The sequence below is a fragment of the Cnephaeus nilssonii genome, assembly GCF_951640355.1.
Source record: "Cnephaeus nilssonii genome assembly, chromosome: 12".
NCBI classification, from domain to species: domain Eukaryota; kingdom Metazoa; phylum Chordata; class Mammalia; order Chiroptera; family Vespertilionidae; genus Cnephaeus; species Cnephaeus nilssonii.
This window is the reverse complement of record NC_137083.1, coordinates 34,988,939-35,010,220: the sequence shown is the minus strand read 5'-3', so window position 1 is coordinate 35,010,220 and position 21,282 is coordinate 34,988,939. Positions and strand designations below refer to the sequence as shown.

General features: G+C 38.5%; 1 pseudogene across 1 annotated transcript; it reads right to left on the bottom strand.

The window, feature by feature from the left end:
• Nucleotides 1-2,250: 2,250 nt before the first annotated feature.
• LOC307107856 (Krueppel-like factor 17) lies at nt 2,251-2,846 on the bottom strand (annotated as a pseudogene). The gene has a single exon. The product of its transcript is annotated as a Krueppel-like factor 17 (transcript).
• Between the last annotated feature and the right edge of the window lie 18,436 nt (nt 2,847-21,282).

Sequence of the window (21,282 nt, the reverse complement as noted above, 5' to 3'; positions counted from 1 at the left end):
AGATTTGGTGTACTGAATTCTAGCTTCTGACTTAATTTACTTAAGCATTAATGGTGCTAATGGTGTTAATCAAACAATGAGAGCCTTTCCCACAGAATGAAGATCAAGAATTCTCACACAGACAACCTGCACTTCATCATTTTAGTAACAAGGTACACATTTTAAGGCATGTGAGGCAAAAATGCATTCAATTATAACTTGTTAAGGGTATCTAAATTTTCTTTTTTTAAAAAAATATATTTTTATTGATTCCAGAGAGAAAAGGAGAAGGAGAAAGAGATAGAAACATCAATGATGAAAGAGAATCATTGGTCAGCTGCCTCCTGCACGCCCCACAATGGGGACTGAGTCCACAACCCAGGCATGTGCCCTGACTGGGAATCGAACCGTGATCTCCTGGTTCATAGGTTGACGCTCAACCACTGAGCCACACCAGCTGTCTAAATTTTCTTTTTTAACAGGCTATATCAAATAGGAGAATTTTCTTTAAAACAACATAAGGCTACCCTATCAACAACAAGATGACTATGTATAAAAGTAATAACAAAATAAAGGAGAAGCAGCACAGTATTTGTTGAGTATTTAATATGGGCCACTTGACTTCTGATTTCTGGTCCAACATGCAAAGAGCTTAGAAATCATCACTCCCATCCAGATATGAGAAATGCTGAACAAATGGAAAATTAACAACTCTTCTTCTTAAATACGGCAGGGAATTGAGGTTTCAGGTCTCCGTGCCACCCTGAAAACTGGAGGAGTGAACAGGCAGTTACAGCGCGTCACATTCACCTGAGGCAGAAGCCGCGGAGCGGATCCCCACAACTCGAGCCCATCACAGTGGGAAGACTACATTATTTGATGAATTGCTGGATGGACAGCAAGAGTTCAAAACTAAGTGGTGGCTTATTCTCGGTGTGTTGTGAGCCCATACTTTCAAGGTTTTTACTTTCAGTTGCTCTATCAGGTTCAAACTGTGAAAATTTGAGAAAAAATACCTCATGCTTCCAGCAGGGGGAGGGGAAGAAAACTACCATTTTGAAATATTTCTAGAGCTCCCTGTCTCAACAAGGTCTGACCCTATGGAATCTATCTTACGAGAACCGAGCTGATCCAAGCTGGGAGAAGGGAAATAACCAAACTCAAGCCTACTCTAGCCTTTGATATGCGAGAAGAGAAATACCTAACTCAAGTTTACTAAAAGAATGAGACCTAATCAGGGACTATAGATCACTTTTCCTCTCTCTCATCTTATGCTCTTCTACAATAAAAGGGATACACTTAAAGAGGTTCAAACCTCAGGCCTTAAAGAGTCGCTGGGAAAACCCAACACAACAGGTTAGCCAAAAACATGGAAAGGAAAGAACATTTTAGCCTCTGAAACTGTAGCTATAGCAAACATGAATACAATCCAAGTCTTAGACAGAAAGACATAAAAGTTCCCACTAAAGGTCTCTCTACCTCAGTTCCTTTTACCTGATAGTCTACCTGGCATTCCACACAAATTACAAGATTTGGTAAAAAAAAAAAAAAACTTTTTTTAAAAACAAAAGACTGTAGAGGCAAAGCAAGCATCAGAACCAAAACCAGATACAGCTGAAATTTTGAAATGATTACACTGGAAATGTTAGAAACTATGATGAATATGCTAAGAGCTCTACTTGAAAAAGTGGACAACATGAAGGAACAGATAGGTAATATAAACAGGGAGATGGAAATTCTAAAAAAGAATCAAAAGGAAATGCTAGAAATCAAAAGACTAACAGAAATGAAGAATGCCTTTGATGGGCTCATCTGTAGACTGATCACAGCTGAGGAAAGAATCAGTGAGCTTAAAGATATTCCAATACAAACCTCCAAAACTGAAATGCAAAGAGAAAGAAAGAAAGAAAGAAAGAAAGAAAGAAAGAAAGAAAGAAAGAAAGAAAGAAAGAGAGAGAGAAAGAAAGAAAAAGAAAGAAAGGAAGAAAGGCAACACTAAGAAGGATAAATACAAAAAATTCTATACCTATTCACATCATATTTAAACTTTAAAAAATCAAAGACAACATTTTTAAGGAAGCCAGGAAAAAAACTATATTACTTACAGAGAAAAGGGGAAAATTACATTGAATTTCTCTTCAGAAACTGTAAAAACTATGCATGCAAGAAGAAAATGGAGTAGAATATTTAAGGTATCCAACAAAATTATTCTTCAAAAGAGAGAGTACTTTGGTAATTATGATGTATCAATGTAGGCTCATGATACTGTGGTCAGTATCTGGTGTGTATCCGCATATGTCATCCAAGCTCATTAGAAAGGAAGAAAGACCACTTACCACCTTCCCACTCACATTTATAGATCCTCTCACCTGTGTGTGTGTGTTGGTGACTCAGAAGGTGGGAGCACTTACTGTAAGCTTGTCCACAGTTCTCATTTGGCAGCAGTAAGGCCTTGCAACCAGGGCTCTCCTGGGTGCTCTTTCCAGGGCCCTGCGCTTCTGCTCCACACTTTGTGGAGTAGGTATGGGTCGTTCAGGGTGGAAGGGGTCTTCCTGGGAGGCTGGCTGGCTAACAAAAGAGTCCTGGGATTCTAAAGTCAGAAATAATGGGGACCCAGCTGGGGGTACTCCACAGTTGTGGGGATCTCTAGTAGACAACATCTGAGCCAAAGAGGACAGCCTTGCCTGGCCCTCAGAAGAAGGCATGGTTGAGGGCAATAACATTTTAGGTGTTAAGGAGTCGCTATTAAAAGGTACTGTAGGGTGGCCAGAATAAGGCATTGTTGGTGTCCTAATGTGGGATTTTACTGGGAGCTGTGACTGGTGGCCCATCGGTGGCCCATTGCTTAGATTTTCACTGAAGGTCATAACCACCCTGGAATATTGGACCTTCATAAGGGCATTGTAGAAAGCCACCCTTTGTCTTCACTATCAGAGAAGTGTAAACAAGGAGCCTGGGACGCTGGTGAACCTTGAGCCCTGGCAAGGGCCAGAGCTATGCACCGATTGTTTAGTCCAGACAATGGTGGCTCAAGCAATTTCCTGACCAAATAGTCTCAGAGTAAATCTTTCTAATATTTACTGACCTTTAAGATATTCTGTCTGTTACCACAATTGACTGTCTGACTAAGGGCTAGATGTGTATCCAAAATTGAATAAAAGATTGGCAAGGCCTGAGCATGAGTGGAAGTCCTTTTCCTTGCATTAGGCTTCCCGCCTGGCCTCCAATATTTCCAAATTATTATTTCTTGTCTCATCTCTGTCATTTGTGCACAGCCCTTCTTCAGATCCCAAACCCTGAACCATGCAGGACATGGCTCTCATAGGACATCATCTGGGACCCTTTGAAAATCATCATTCCTGGTTGAGAAGGAGACATTCCATGACAGTAAATCATTTAGGAAGGAGGGAGCGTCACTTAGAGGCCGTAGGTCACACCATCCTCAGGCAGCAACACACTGAACTGTGGCCCCATTTCATTCACATTCTGCCCAGACACCTCAGCAGAAACCAAGGGGATCCTCTCCAGCTGTGGACACTGAAGAATGTGTTGAATGCCTGATGGGCCATGGTTCCAAGAAGTGTGCACTCTACTGCTTCCAGGAGATGGAGACATGTCCAACATGCACACTGACTTCTCAGTATTCTCTGCAAGCTGGTGCTTAGCTGCCTGCCACTGGCTCAGCGCCTCATCCTCTTGCTCCATCTAAGCGTGGGATCCGCTGCACCCAGACTGTGTGTGAGTCCAGACCACATCAGAGCAGAGTAGTGCCCCGCCACCTTGACATTGCAGGTCAGTGTCTGCTACCTTCACCTAGGATTTTTTTACTTTATACATTTTTGGGTTGCTTGAATTTTTGTACACAAATCAAATATTTTTTTAAATGGGAACACATTAATATTAATTTAATTTTGAAAGAAAAGTTGGGTCAGAAAAAATAAATCATACATTTGGACTCAATAATCTCACTTATTAAAGTAGATCCAAAGAAGACTATTCAAAATAAGAAAAATATGTTATAGAAGAATTCTGTAGAAATAAAAAAGATTAGAAAAATCAATAGAATTATTTTATTGGATCATTACTTATATCGTGAGATATTAAGACTAGCATATGTGTCCAACTTAAGAGCATACATATGATATTTGATGAAATATTGGGAAGCCAATTCAAATGTAATTGTGAAGCTTTGTAGGAACTTGACACACACACACATATGACAAAAAATAAGTGGAAAAGCAGGATATAAATTGTGTCTAAATATATAATTGTTTGCATTTGGTGATATATTTAAACAGGCATTATTAAGGTTGGTAGAATTCTTGCTAGTGTGCATGTATACTTTTCAACTCTTGTTAATATTACTTAATTTACTTTATAAAAATACTTTTAAAATGAGTTGCATTGTTTCTTTTTGTTAAGTCTTCTTTGCTGGCCAGTGCACTCCTGAAAGGCAGTCAGTTAGTTGTACCATTGGTTTTATATTGTCATTTAATATCACTTATCACAGCTTGTGATTATTTGTTTATTTGTATATTTATTGTTTTACTATCCTTACAAACTTAAGCATTCATAGGTTCTATTTTTTTTTCAAATTTTATTCACTAAATTATAAACAACATGAGGGCAATCACCATATCTATTTATTTACACTATTTTATAGTAAAGTTATTAAAATATTTCCAGATTTACACTTAAGAGATATTAATCCCTCAGAAAAAATATCACCTAGATAGAGGAAATATATTTATAAAAAGGAGAGAGGGGCACTGTAAGGGGGGCATGAGGAGCAACACACAGATAACATGCAGGTAATAGGCACTGTCATAAGTGCTTACATGTATTAACTCCTTTAAACCTCACTGTCATAAGTGCTTACATGTATTGACTCCTTTAAACCTCAGAATGATCCTATGAAGTAGGCTCTATTGATAAACTATTTTACAGAAGAAGAAAAAAGCTAAATTATAAAAAATAAAGAACTAAGTAAATCCTGGATATGAACCCAAGTAGTCTGGGACATTCTGGCTGCAGAGTCTGCCGTTCTTTTTTTATTTTTTATTTTTATTAATTTCACAGAGTGGAAGGGAGAGGGAGATAGAGATAGAAACATCAACGATGAAAATGGCTGCCTCCTGCACGCCCCACACCAGGGATCAAACCCATAACCTAGGCATCTGCCTTGACTGGCAATCGAACCATGACCTTCTGGTCCAGAGGTCGATGCTCAACCACTGAGCCACGCCAGCAGGGCCAGAGTCTGCCATTCTTTAATGCTGTTGTTATCTACCATCGCTCACTGCTATTGTTATTAAGCAAATATATCAATTAATATTATGTGATGTATACATTGAATAATTCATTTAAAGAAAACTTGAATATCTGCATATATATTGTACATAGTATTGAAATTCTACTATTCATAATTTTTTGTAGTTTTGGTCTAATTTAATAGAGATTTCTCTCTGAAAACCCATACATAAGCACTTTCTCTAATTACAAAGCATCATTTAAAATTAGGAAATGAAATCGTATAACTTACATAAAATCTAGATTATTTGGGCAGGTCATCTGTTTTTACTGGTTTTTTGAGACAGAGAAAGTAAATAAGACCAGCAATTTTAAAATATAGTTGGAAGCATTTTCCTTGAGTCACCTTAAAGAATTGCTGGCAGTGGAATTGGAATTTCTATTATATAGAGAGAAGCAGCCACTAATTCTACTTAATGCCAATCAACTGAAAGATTTTGGTCAAAAAATTTTGTAAAGTCATTTGTCATGCAGCAGTGAAAGATTTTCAGGAAGGCAAAATGATTATTTTTAGCAGGTAGGTTCTTTAACATGGGACAAACATTCTCTTCACCTGTACTTCCTATACTTTTGGTAAGTTGTGAACTTACAGGTCAAGCTTTACACCTACGGCCAATGCAGTACAAAGGCAGCCATTAAGCTATTTAAAATGTAAGAATAATTAAATTATACATCATAGAGATAATGCTTTACAGACATAATTATAAATTTATGAGTATTTTTTTTTCTATTTCAAAGTGGTCTGAGACTATTTATGGCTATATCTGGGATGATGCTATCTAGTCTGATGTTATTTTATTATTTAGGTACACTTGATAATAAAGAACATAATTATCTTTTCAACAGATGCAATGATGGTACTATGAGACATTAGCAATGTACAAAAACAAAATACTCATATTATTATACCTTTTTTTACATGAATCAAAAGGGCAATAGTGATACTTGGCAATGTTTTGTTTTTTTTTGTTTTTGAGGTGGCCCATGCTTTCTATAGAAAGTGGATCTTATCATCAAAAGGCTGTGAGTATAAAACAAGATAATATATGTAAGTATAAATTAAGCAAGATGTTCTTCTTCATCATTCTTATATCTTAATTCTTATGATTTTTAAAATTGTATTACATCTCCCTCCCACTTTCCTTCTGTCTAAACATTAAGCTTCCCTCTCTTCTTCACACATAGAGTAGATTCCCCTCTAGCTATTAATGAATGAAGCCATTCAGTTTACTTGGAGTATGGTCAGGAAAGTTACCTTAGCTTTATTCTGAAATTTTAATTAGCTTATGCTTAAACAATGGGAAGACATGTGCCGTCGACTCACCATGTTGTTTAAAAGTATCCAACATATTTAGTTAAAGCATTTGTGATTTCTATAACACCTAATGTCATTTTTTCTTATTTTTAAGAGTTCTGATTGGTCTTCTTTAATGGTACCTATACGATAGAAGTTACAAACTCTTTGCTTCCCTGAAGTAACAGGAGTGACCAAATTATATGTAAACCAAATGTTCTAAAAAGTTCAAAATGATACGGTATTTGTATCTTAGAGACTAATTTGGGTTCTCGATGTTTAGTGTCCTCTTTCATTCTGCTTGCAACCCAGATGATAGCTGAAATGAGATATAAGAAATGTTTACAGTTTCGTTTATCCTCTCATGTTCTTCATTAACTTACTGTGGGTGTTGTTCTTTGAAAAGGCCAAAGTTCACGGTTCTGTTTTTTAATTGCAATTCGCTCTTTCCTACTTCTTTCTGGAGCATCGGCTTTATCATTGCCTGGGAGATTTACGGCGCTTCCTTCCATCGTCAGCTTGCTAATAGGCAATTGTTGAACTCCCTGGAGTCTAAAGGAGGAAATATGAGCAGTATGTAAGTGCTACAGCTGGAGTCACATTCCACTTCAGAAGCGTCTTAACAGGGTTCTCAGATGTGTGAATATCCATTAGTGACCCAAGGGGATTACTCGCTGGCACCACGTTTACCTTTATGAGGGGCCTGGAGGATGAGGTGTCCCCATCCTATCCACAGAAGGGGAAGAGATGCAAGGGGCTCAGAGGCTGGTGAATTCAAAAAGAAAACGTGTGGGAAAAGACAGCGCTTTGAAACGAGATGAAGTCAGAAAGGAAACTCGAAAATTTGGCCTTGGGGGTATGCAAGTTTATTATTTATATTGCTAACATATTTATCAAAACATCCCAGGGCAATAAAGCTAACTAACATGACTTGATCTTCCTGTGTCTGTTTATGTGGATGGTAATTGACAGTAAGCAACACTGAACTTTCACTTCCTGTTCTCTGTATCTAGGGCAGACAATACTGTGAGGATGACTCAGTTGCTCCAGCAGCAACTGCCCTTTGAGGAAAACGCTTCCTGATTGCACCATGTCTCTTTTTAAATATTTTACTCTTCCTGCCCAGCCCCAACAGCTCTTCAGCTTCTCTTTTTGGAGCCACATCTCTAATTACTTAGTCCCTTAGATGTTCCAGCAGTCAGAAAGACTCCCCTTCACAGCTTTCAGATTAGGAGATGTGCCTGTTTTACAGAAGAGGTGCGTGGGGTTTTTTTTTTGCACAAACAATGTCTGGGTTGCTACATTTGTGCAATCAGTGTGAAAGGCCACCACGTGTTCAAGTAACATGCACAGTGAGGAGATGAGCAAGGGGAAAATTCTAGGGTTAAATTTGTAATTTAAACCCATGATATCAGCAAAGGGAGAAAGTAACTCAGTCAAGTCAGAATCTAGAAAGTATCTAGCTATATTGTGTAGTCTTTTACAACTCCTAACAGAAACTTTTGCTTTTAGTAAAAAAATATACTATTTAATATTAGTGTAACAAATAAAAGATTTAATAACATGATTTAAAGTCATGTTTTGAATAAATATATGAATGAATGAATGAATGAATGAATATAAAGATCACTTCATCAGAATTAGGAATTTCCTACACCAAGAGTCATGGCTTGAATGTTTTGTGAACAGATGGGTATTCAGATTTCATCCATTAGAGCATGTTTCACAACCCTGGCTAAACCTTAGAATCACCCAGGGAGCTTTATAAAAATGTCTCTTGATCCCCACCTCCAGAAATGCTCGTTTAATTGGTCTGTGGTGGGCCTAGGCATGGGTACTTATTAAAAGCTCCCCAGGTGATTCTAACAGGCAGCCATGTTTAAGAATCACTGCATTATAGCCTTGTAGGTTCTTTGAATGACTTACAGATTATAGGAATGAACATCTCCTGATGATTTATTAAAGGGAGGGAACTAAAAAAGCGAGAGAGAGAAGGAGGAGGAGGAGGAGGAGGAGGAGGAGGAGGAGGAGGAGGAGGAGAAAATGTGGAGAGGAACGGAGAAAGAGAGAAAGAGAAGAGGGAGGTGAGGAAGAGAGCGAAGAAGAAGGAGAGAAGGAGAAAGAAGGAAGGAAAGAAAAATTAAATTCTTGTTATTCAACAACTGGTAAATATACTGTATATCGAGTTGTTAATGTCACATGCTGTGTTGAATATTTATCATGCACTGACCACCAGGGGGCAGACGCTCAACACAGGAGCTGTGGTTCTTGGGTCACGCACCAGGATGAGAGAGGAGGGAGCCCAATTCCAGGGTGTTACTCAAGAACCGCCCTCTTGCAATCCAGGACCTCTCAGGGGATGTTGGAGAGCCGGTTTCAGCTCGATTCCTGCAGGCCAGGCCGAGGGACCCCACCAGTGCACGAATCTGTGCACTGGGCCTTGAGTAATGAATATAAACAGACTATAGTGGAGCTTATAGTTTCTTGAGAGGAAACTAAAATAAAAACATAAATGCCTATGAAATTATAGTTGACAAAAACCATGAAACCAAAAGCAAATAGTGCTATAGAAAAGAGGTTTTTCTGTATTCCTTGGTAGGGATGGGTTTCCCAATGAAGTGAATTTGAACTGAGATCCTGTATAAGCACAGATGAGGGAGTGAAGTGATATAAGGTAAAAGGAACTGCATTTGCAAAGGTCCTGAGCTTCCAGGGACTATTTATTGAAAGGAAGCCAGTAAAGCTGTCATATAGAGATCCAGGGGAAGACTAGTTTGGTACCTGCCTGAAGGAATAGGCAAGAGTCAGTTCATGCTTGTTGGCCATGTAGTGTTGACTTGTGGGAACACTTTAAGGCTTGATGATTACTCTAAAAGCAGAGAAATTAAAGTGTTATGAGACTTGGATTTGTAATGACCATCCAATGAGGAGAATGTATTTAGAGGAGATAAAAGTGGATAAGGAAGACTAACTAGCAAACTACAGGCAACCTTTGCAGTTATTGCACTTTTTTTTTTTTTTTTTTTTTACAAATTGCAAGGTTGTAATAACCCTGCATTGATCAAATCTATTGGTGTTATTATTCCAACAGCATGTCTCTGTGTCACATTTTGGTAATTCTCCCATATTTCAAAATTTGTCATTACTGTTATATTTATGATGGTAATCGGTGCTCAGTGATCTTTGATGGTTACTGTTGTAATATTTTGGGGAACCACAAACACTCATATAAATGGCAAACTTAATGGATAAATGTTGTGTATGTTCTAACTGCTTAACAGGATGGCCATTCCCCATCTCTCTCCCTCTCAGATCTCCCTATGTCCTGAGACACAACAATATTGAAATTAGGCCAATGATTGATCCTACAATGGCCTCTAAGTGTTCAAGTGACACATCTTTCACTTCAAATCAAAGGCTAGAAAGTTTAATGAGGAAGGCAGTTTTACTTCCCCCTTTCCAGTTTGGATGCCTTTTATGTTTTCTTCTTGTTTGATTGCTGTGGCTAGCACCTCCAGTACTATATTGAATAAGAGCGGCAAAGTCCTTGATTTTAGTGCTTTTCCTGATGTGTTTATAGTTCCTATCATTTTGGAGTCCCAAAACTATTAAGCCTTCTATTTCATATTCATGTAGAAGTCAACCTCAATTATGGAACCAATTTTTAAATTGTAGATTTATATATCAAAATTTATTTTAAATATTAATATTCTAACATTCTTGCTCTCAGAAATATTTTAGCTAAATGAAAAAAATATCTCCACATTTATGTGTCAAGACATGTGTAAACTATTTTACAAAAAGTTAAATAGAATCTCCTAGTAAATTTATTAAGTAAATAAGTATTTCTGAGTTGATGGACAAAAGTTATGTTCAGTATCAAATAAAAAAGAAAAGAAAAGAAGTGAAGGAAGGAGGGAAGGAAGGAAAGAAGGAAGGAAGGAAGGAAGAAAGGAAGGAAAGAAGGAAGAACAAAATTTAGATACTCAAATGAATACATTTTTTTAAAAAAAAGTGGTATATTTAATGCAGTTGGGGTAGCGGTTAGAGGTGAGACTCTTCTCACTAAGGCAGATACTCATTGACTATGCCATCCTTGTTTACTGATGATTGGTCTGGGGAAATGCAAAGAATGATTTGGATGAGAAAAATATACGTAGGAGATTAAAAATTATAAACAAAATTATAAAGACAATAAAATTGCTAGTTAAACATGAATGAGAAATAGGTCCATGGCATACTGGAAAAACCTATCCTGTCATGAGCAAGAATTTGTTAACAATTGTGGATCTGCCCCTCATTTGCTGAATAGCTATATGTATTTAGCTTCAGGTGTTAATCTAATAAAACCTTACTTCAAAAGAGAAAAGAAGTGGTATATTTATTTGAGTGTTCTTATATTCTTTATATTTTTCTCCCCTAAAAATATATGGATCTGGGTAAGAAAGAGTGTGGGTACTGGAATAAGATGGCAGGAACTGAACTGATTCTGGCATTATGACCTTAGGAAATTTATTTTATGTAGGTCTCAATCTGAAATAAAAGAGAGAAAGATAATCATATACCTACCATATAGTGCTATTTAGATGACTAATTCCTTTTCCAAATAAAGAAGTTAATAGAAGCTGAATCAATGGCAGCCAAAGCATCTAAAACCTATAAAAGAATATTCTACAGAATTAGAATTTATTTGAAAATTAATCAGATAAATACATTATTATTCATTTTTAGTTGTCCTGATCATATTGTGGTTATGCTTTTATTTAAAGAGTATTTATCTTTTAGAGATTTATTGAAATATGTACAATCCTATATAATAAAAGGGTAATATGCAAATTGACCCTAACAGAACGACCGGTCGCTATGACATGCAATGACCACCAGGGGGCAGACACTCAATGTAGGAGCTGCCCCCTGTTGGTCAGTGAGCTCCCACAGGGGAAGCTCTGCTCAGCCACAAGCCAGGCTAATGGCTGTGAGTGCATCAGTGGTGGCAGGAGCCTCTCCTGCCTCCATGGCTTAGCCCTGATCCCCATGGGCCTAAGTTGCAGTCGGACATCCCCCCAAGGGCTCCCAGACTGCGAGAGGGCACAGGCTGGGCTGATGGACCCCCCCACCCAAGTGCACGAATTTTTGTGCACCAGGCCTCTAGTGAAATAATATAATGCCTTGGTTTTATATAAAAATAACCTGGAGAAAATAGATGAAATAAGATCAGAGATATTGTTTAAATTAGACTATATATTCATGGGCTTTATTTTACTATTTCAATCACTTTTACATATGAAAAATCTATAATAAAAATTGCTAATATGAATAAATGAGTGAACTACTTTCCTGTGCTTTAATTATTTTTGCTAGTCTCTAAAAAGGTTGACTCTCAAGTAGGCAGCTGCTTAGCCTGTATGCCAATGGCTTTGTTGACTGCCAAAATGTACTAAGTTCATTGAATAAGGAGTTAAATGCTTGCTTCTGTACCTTCTTCCTAATAGCTAATTGGTTCATTACCATTTATACAAATAAAGAGGATTTTTATGGAAATAAGAGTATATTATACAAGGATAAAGTAATTGTTCAGTAAATATTAGTAAGAATAATACATTTTTGTTGCTCAAAGTTCTAGTAACCTAGTTGGGTGAGTATCCTATATAATAAAGAGCTAATATGCTAATTAGACCAAACAGCAGAACGACCATCCGGATGACCTTCCTGACGAAGCCAGGGCTGCAAGGGCCGAGGCAGCCACCTGGGTGGCTGCAAGGGCTGAGGTAGCCACTGGTGAGGATGCAAGGGCCAAGGCAGTAGCTGGGGATGCGAGGGCCAAGGCAGCTGGGGCTGCGAGGGCCTACCCTAGCTCAAATTTCATGCATCAGGCCTCTAGTATTTATACATTGATAAGACTTCAAGCAATAAGACAATCCTATATAGTAAAAGGCAAATATGCAAATAGACCGAACTGTGGAACGACGGGTCGCTATGATGCGCACTGACCACCAAGGGGCAGATGCTCAATGCAGGAGTTTCCCCCTGGTGGTCAATGCACTCCCACAAGGGGAGCACTGCTCAGCCACAAGCCAGGAGCACAGTGGCCCGCCTCCGTGGCAGCATTAAGGGTGTCTGACTGCCAGCTTAGGCCCACTCCCCTAAGTTGGACATCCCCCAAGGGCTCCTGGACTGTAAAAGGGCACAGACTGGGCTGAGAGACCCCCCTCCCCTTGCCCCCACGAGTGCACACATGCCGTGCACCGGGCCTCTAGTTTTAGTATTATGTTGTATCAGAGTAATTAAAATATTTCCATGACTATAAAAATGTGAATACTTTTCCAAACTTGTGCTAATTTACTGTTGTGGAAAAGCTAAGTAACAAATGTTCTATGAAAATCAAAGAGAAAATGCATGGATAACAATGAACTTCATTTAACCCACCAAATCCCACATAATTGTTAGAAGGCAGTTCTTAAATCATTTCAAAATAAAGAAATGTATCTTGAGATTTAAAAAAAAAAACACACACATATTTGTTCCATTTAGACCTATTTTAGCTATCTCATTTATTGGCTAGATTTCCATTATATTTATCAGACTAAGATTGTTCTTGATCTTAGTAAACTTTTCATATGACTCACTGTTAAGTCATTGTTGTGTTGAAAGAGAATGTTTGACTCCCAAAGAATTTTTATGATAAGGAGGTATTATACTTCAAAGTCACTTTTTAAAGTGACTTTGGTAACTGATGTGTTTTAATTAGACACTTACAAATGTTCAAAAAAGCCTAAATTTTTTGGTTTTATCTTTTACAAATATATGATTTTCTGACAACCAGATACTGGTAATTAAAGATAGTTCCCGTGTAAACACAAGAAGCCATAAATCATAGTATCTTTTTAAAACTAACTTAGTGTATTGCATAGGTATTTTAGAAAACCTGGAGCCTGCTAAGCTTGACCAAAACAAAACAAAGCAATCCAAACCTCCTCTACTGCATTTGACGTTTATTATTATTATTATTATTATCTATTTTCATTATTATTATTGGTGGCATTTAGTGATTAAGACAAGCAACAGAGACAAATGTCTTATTCTGAGCTATCATCTAATTCTGATCATCAGACTATTGAAAAGCAGTCACCTTTTGTGTAAAAGAAAAAACTTAAGTTGGACAATATTATTTTTATAAGTTATATTAAAGATCATGTGCTTTAAGCTGAATTTACTGATACTCATGTACAAAATTCATGGCATTTTTCTACCTAAATGACTATTTGCATAGTTTGATTTATATGCAAAGAATACATCGAGTAACCACAGAGAGTTACCTTTTTTTTTCTTTAACCTTACATTGTTAATTTTTAGCAAAGAGTTTCACATCCATAGATAGTTTCCTCTAATTTTAAGTTATTGCTAATGATTTATGAAAGGAAATAAGATATAGATTAGGTCTGCAGGAAAATATGCTTGGAGTTTTACAATTTTGGAACAGATTGTCTTTTTCCAAGCATAGCCCACATGAAATTATTATACTAGTAGGATGTTACTCATCATTAGTGATAACCCTTGACTTTTGTCATGCTGTCAAGTAGTAGGCTGAAAAATAAGGAGCCTTAGATTGTGATACGATCGCATACCCTTTTCAGCTGGATTTAGACAGAATTAGTGTTCAGTTACTCTGCATTCATCATGATGACATGCATATGAATGATGCAGTATAGAAACAGACACCTGACCCAAACTGCTGAACTCAGAGTCATTCTCCTTCACATGGGTGCTCTTGATCTGTCCTTTGAATAACGGAACGACTCTTAAAGTGTGCTGACAGGCGAATCAAACCTGAGCATACTATAAATCCGTCAGATGTCTCTGCACTCCAAACTTTTTGCATTTAATTTTGTATTGTATATTATTCTGTATTGTACTTTATTTTATACGAAACTTTATTTCATTAAGCTGCATGCTATTTTCAACTTTTTTTGTGTACACAATCTCCTGATATGTAGTGCCCTTTGGAGTAGCCCCTTAAATCAGAGCGTGCTCTTATAATGGAAGGAGAATTGGCAAAGAAAAAAAAAATGTATCCTGTATTTGTCACATACATATTTTAAAGGAAATGGAATCCAAACATCTTTATTAGATATAAACCATCAACATTTGGAGGAACCAGGTCAAGAAATGTTTCTTTCCCACTTGGCAAAAGACAATGTTAGCACATGTACACTAATCTAAAAGTCATTCTATTTATGAGCTCTAAGAAGGAAGATTTAGCAAACAGAACACATTTTCTCACCCATATTTTTTGTGTCCCTCAAATAACTCTCCTCTCTCTCTCTCTCTCTCTCTCTCTCTCTCTCTCTCACACACACACACACACACACACACACACACACACAACACACTTGTAGATTTTCTGTTTGTTGGCCTTTTATATTTTTTATGCCACACAAAAAAAAAATTCGGTCCATTTGGGTATTGAAGAAAACATTGTTATCACTAATATGAGACAAAAAAAATATTTTTTTTCTCTTAGAATAGGTGAAGTACGGTTTCTAAATTTTATACAGGAAGAAAATACTTAATATATTCTTGATTTTTAAAAATTCATGTTAGGAATGTTATTTTAAGGAAATTTTGCAAAGAAATTGAATAGAAGTACCCTAAGTTCTGCGTAAGGCCATGGTTACTAGATTACATGAGTAGACAAAAGTTTTAAGGTGTATGTAGAGTTAACCATCATCCATTGCAGCCCAAAGGATTATTGCAAAGTTTTGCAAAACAATTAGAATAAATATTTAGTTTTGGCGTTCAAATCAGTGTGACAGAGGAATATATGTAGTAAATATTAACAATATCCTACCTAATAAAAAGGTAATATGCAAATTGAGTGTACCATCGACACACCCACAAGCCACGCCCACCAGCCACGCCCACCAGCCCATCAGAGCAAGTATGCAAATTAACCCAACCAAGATGGCTACAGCCACAGAGAGCAAGGTTTCCCAGGTAACAGAGGAAGCCAAGCTTTCCGCGAGCTGTTGCAGGCCTAAGACTGCACTCAAGCTACAAAGTTTCAATTATAGAAGGTAAACAAATTCAAACAGAAATGGCGGCAGAACAGAGGTTGAGAGAGCAAGTCAGGGTTGCTGGCAGCAACAGGGGAAGCAAAGCTTTCTGCACACCCTGTTCGGGCCCAGACTCCGCTTAAGGCTACAAAGTTTCAATTATAGAAGGTGAATTAACTGCCACAGAAATGGCTGCCGGCTGCAGAGGTTGCAGCAGGCTTGGCTCCACTCCAGGCTACAAAGTTTCAATTGTAGAAGGAAAATAAATTCCAGATACCAGGGCCTCTGCTTGGGTTGCCAGGGGGCCTGGCCGGCCTGCAAACCACCACAGGCCCCTCACTCAGGCCGCCCCACACCCCAAGGGAAACCCCACCTGATCCGGGACACACTTCAGGGCAAACCAGCTGGCCCCCACCCCTGCACCAGGCCTCTATCCTATGTAATAAAAGAGTAATATGCAGATTGACCATCACTCAAACACACAATATGTCTGCCCCCATGTGGTCAAAGATCCTGCCCCCATGTGGACACAAGATGGCCACCACAAGATGGCCAGCAGGACAGGGCAGTTGGGAGGCACCCTGCCTGCAAGGGAGGGCAGTTGAGAGGGATCAGGCCTGCAAGGGAGGGCAGTTGGGAGGCACCAGGCCTGCAAGAGAGGGCAGTTGGAGGTGACCAACTCTGCAGGGGAGGGCAGTTAGGGGTGACCAGGCCGGCAGAGGAGGGAAGTTGGGGGCAAACAGGCTGGCAGGGGAGCAGTTAAGCATCAACCAGGCTGGCAGCGGAGTGGTTAGGGGGTGATCAGGCTGGCAGGCAGAAGCGGTTAGGGGCAATCAGGAAGGCAGGCAGGCAAGCAGTTGGGAGCCAGCAGTCCTGGATTGTGAGAGGGATCCCAGATTGGAGAGGGTACAGGCTGGGCTGAGGGACAACCCCCTCTGTGCACAAATTTCGTGCACCAGGCTTCTACTAAGGCTAATAATGGTATGACTACTGATAAAAGGTTGTTTGCTTATTTTTTTACATTTTCAACATTATAATTCTTTCTCACCATCCCTCCAAGGTGTAACTAATTTTTCAGTTTTGATATGTGAATTATATAAGGTCTTTTCCATAAACTCCAGAAGCTCTCTCCCATTTACAAGATAGATATTTGGTAAGCCTCTCCCCAGAAGGCACATTTTTTTTAGTTCAGCTCCTAGTAGAGAACGACTCTCCAGAATTATGATTTTTTTATAAGGGGTCAAAAGATCATGAATAACTGAACCAAATTGAAAATAAATCCGAAAGTTATTTTCTAGTTTTAAACATTTATAATCATATTGAGGGAAATTTCTTTTGTTACTGTTTTTTGAACAAAATATTATACTGTAAGGATCATATAATTCAAATGAAAATATATTACCACTATTATTTCTATGTTATGAGTTTTAGATTAGTATTTGTAGTGGGGTAAATAGTGACACTCCAAAAGATATGTCAGGACCAGGGAATGTGATCTTATTTTTAAAAAAGCTTTTTAAAAAGACTCTTTGCGGATGTCAGTAAATTAAAAATCTAAAAATGAGATGCTTTGGATCATCAAGAGGGGTAACAAGTCCAGTGACAAGTGCCCTTATAGGAAACACACAGAGGAAAGACACAAGAGGAAGGAGTGGAAAAGCCAAATGAAGAAAGAGTCAGAAATTGGAGTTGTGCAGCCACAAGCCAAGGAATGCCAGCAGCATCCAGGGGCTGGGGAAGGCATGGAAAGATTGTTTGCACTAGAGCCTGTTGGCTCTTCTGACACCATAATTTCAGACTTCTGGCCTCCAAAATGGTGAGGAAAGAAATTCTGTTGTTGTAAGTCACCCAGTTTATATTAATTTATTATGGCAGCCCTAGGAAATGAATACAATGTCCAATTGTATAAATTAAATACACACTTCAGTTATAATTATAGATCATTAACTAGGCTCAGTCTGGAGCTTTACTTCTTTGGGTAACCACCAAATGCAGAAAGCCAGGCAAGCTTTAGGTGCTCAATAAATAAGTGTGAATTGATTTTTAGAAAGAATGGAAGGGAGGGGGAGAGACAGAGAGAGAAACATCCATGTGAGAGAGACACATGGATTGGCTGCCTCCCGCACTCGATTCCGCACGTGGCCCTAGGGCCAGGGGAATGGAGCCTGCAACTGAGGCGTGTGCTCTTGACCGGAATCGAACCCAGGACCTTTCTTCAGTCCTCAGGCCGATGCTTTATCCACTGAGCCAAACCAGCTAGGGCTCTCTTGAATTTTAATACCACAATTTGTATAAGGTGAAAAATGTAAAGGACAGATTTCATATCCTGTGGATTTTAAAAACTTTATTAAATATCCGGGGGAAACAATTTTTCAGCATTTCTAATGCTAGTGTGGAATCCACAGGAAACAAAAAGCCTCAAAGAGAACCTCACACCTGTCCTTTGTGAAAATACACTGTGTAATGTGTGTCTTTTTCATGCAAGGCAAGTTTCAATTGAAAATATTGGCAATTTAATTTGCTTTTGCCACAGAACCACAGATGAAGCAGCACAAGAGTTTTACACTGTTTCCATGTAATATGAGATACGTACAAGAGAAAAAATTATAAAGTATTTATATATGTTATAAATCACAGTAAAAGAGCAGCCATGAACCCCTCTCCCCCATTCACTTCGGGATTAGAACGTTAGGAATAAGATCGCTTTTACCTTTGTGTTTCTTACTTGTTTTATGGCCCTTCCTCTGCCACCACCCCACCTGTGTTAGTTTTCTTTGGCTGCCAAAAAAAATTCACAAACTTAATAGCTTAAAACAATGCCTGCTTAAAATCTCAGAGTTTGACTTCTATGCTAATGAAAAAATTAGACCCATGGAGCTGTGCCTATTAAACACACCATTGTATTAATGAAAAGCTTTTGTCTCCCTACATAGTTGGGCCCAAAAAGCTGGTCCCTAAGTCTTTTTTGCAAGGTGTCTGGCCCAGCATGCCCAGTGTATTCTGGGCCAATTTTAAATAGATACAAGGATCAGATGGAACTCCAAATCTACTTTTTATTTCCAGTACAGCTAGATAGGAAAATGAAGTTTGATAACCAGAACATACTCAGATGCCAGACTATTCCATCCCCTACAACTGAATTTACTCACCCAGCCAGAAAGGACCAATGATAAATAGCAGAGCCTATTATGGGAAAGAGAGAGCATAGAAAAAAGCACACACTATGTGAAAGGCAACTTGTTGATTCATATAGGAACAGAGTATTTTAACTTATTAACTCATCTAAACAGGGGGTAGGTTCTTGAGAGTCCCTGGGTCCCTTGTATTGCCTAATCATTCACTGGTGTCTGTGAGCTGCTGCCCTGCCTCAGCCTCCCTCTTCTCCAACCAAATGTATTGCAATGTCTGTCTATCCATTCAACAGGTCCTGTCCCACAGGCGCTCATAGGAAACGTTGCTGGAACATTTAGGCTCTCAGAGTGTGGTTGTAGGGTGGAGGCCACTCTGAAATATGGGGGGAAATACAATGGCCACAAATGAATAAGCACTTTAAAAGTCCTTGTAATAAGGGAAGAATATGTTAGATAATTATTAACTTGACATATTCCTTAATATTCACTTGCTTTTGTTCTAAAATAGATTATTGTCCCTTTGTTTAATAGTCATTGTAGCAATTATAATGTTGTATTATACATATAATTATATATCTATTACTCTAGACTATGAGCATTTCAAAATAGGACATCACTCTTACTCGTGTTTCTCTTCCTAGTATTCAGTGCTGTTGCACCTTAAAGAGTTTCAGAAATGAAGATGTGTTATCAGCTACTCAACTTCATAAGTGAACTTAGAGAAGGAAGAAAAAAATCTTAGCTAGAATGATTAAGAAAAGATGCTGCCAGTTTTTATAAAACTCTGTATCAAAGTAGTTTGGAGTTCTGACCTGGAGCGTCTCATTGACCCAGTTAGATGACCAGAAGACCCAGTTCTGTCATCCAAAGGGAAGTGATCAACATAGGCTTAATTTTGACTGGCTTCTGTATTGAAGGCAGCCCGATTTGGTGGAGGAAAACCCAGCAACTAGAACCATCAGGAAATCACATTACATTGGGTGGGAGCAATGTTATTGATTAGGATATTGGTTCATTTTAAAATAGTATTTCAGTCAGCAAATAAAAGTGCAGAAAATAGAGAGTATAAGGTTCATCCTATGAGATAAGAACTCCATGCAAGATTGTCCATGCAGGTGTGAGCCTGAGTGCAGCAGCTCTAAATCTAAAAAGTAATGGCAGTGCTGATTTGGAATTAAATAAGCTTAGTTATAATAAGCTTACTTGTAGAGAAACACGAAGAGGACAAGAGAAAACTGAGTTAGTGGGTTTTCTAGTATCCAGATTTCAATTATAGAAACTTACATACATAAGAGTATCAACATCAGAAATAATAAGCATCTTAATATGAAGGCAATGTTGGCAGAAGCCTTTGCTTTCAGGTTAAAAGCAGGTATGTATAACTTGGAAAGATATTTTAAAAGATGAGAACTGAAGACAATGATAAAAGCTTTAGAAGAACAAACAATGTCAATAATGTGCAGCGTTGTAACATTTAGTTCCCTTAAGGAATGGTGATATGAAATTATACTTATCATCCATTGTTTTATAAACCTACTAGAGGCCCATTGCATGAAGATTCATGCAATAGGCCTTCTTTCACCTGGCTGCTGGCACCGGTTTTCCTCCGGCACCTGGGACCCAGGCCTTCGCTCTGGCCGCCGCTTTCCACCTTCGCTCCGGCCGAAGTCTGCAGGCTTCTCACTGATTCTGGCTGGAGTCTGCAGGCTCCGGGCCTGGAGTGGCTGGGGGGTGGGGCCGCCTCCATCTTTGTCCTGCTAATTTGTATATTCCCTCCTGATTGGCTGGTGGGCATCGTGGAGGAATGGTCAATTTACATATTTCTCTTTTATTAGTGTAGATGATATTACTTTAAGAGAATTATGAATTCTATTTTTTCCTATGATCTTAGTTTTCCTTACAAGAAAGCTGGATTCAAAATGAGGTATATTTGGTAGTGGTTGTTTTTTTCCCTAAACATGTGAACTCAACTTCTTACATTCCTCTTAGTGCATGGATTTAAGAAACTTTACTACATTGGACTGTTCCTATCAGAGGGGAACTGTAAACACAATGGCTTGGGCATTTTATTAGCACCTCTTGGGGTCTTCCCCATCTCATCTCATGTGGCACAGCCTGATATGAACTTCTCAGGAACCCCAGAAAGACTGCATTTCCCCGTTACCTTCAGATTAGGTTCAGAGCAACTGATTGGCTTCTCACTGTTCAATTGTGTCATCTTCTAGGCCTGTGAGTTCATTCTCTCTTTTCTATTACAGAAGTGATCGTGGAGGCCATATGTTCAAGATGGCAGGGTCACAACATGGAGAAACCTTGGTGCCTGGGACCCTGAGTCAGCACTTGCCCAAACCATTATCTTTTTTAATGATTTGAGCAAGAAATGCCCTTATTGTGTTAAGCCATTGAATTTGGGTGGTTACATTACAAACATTAGCATTAGGTAATTTGACTAGTTATTCTAGACTGAGTAAATGCCTTCCATTCCACTATAGTAACACTGCAAATGTCCCATAAC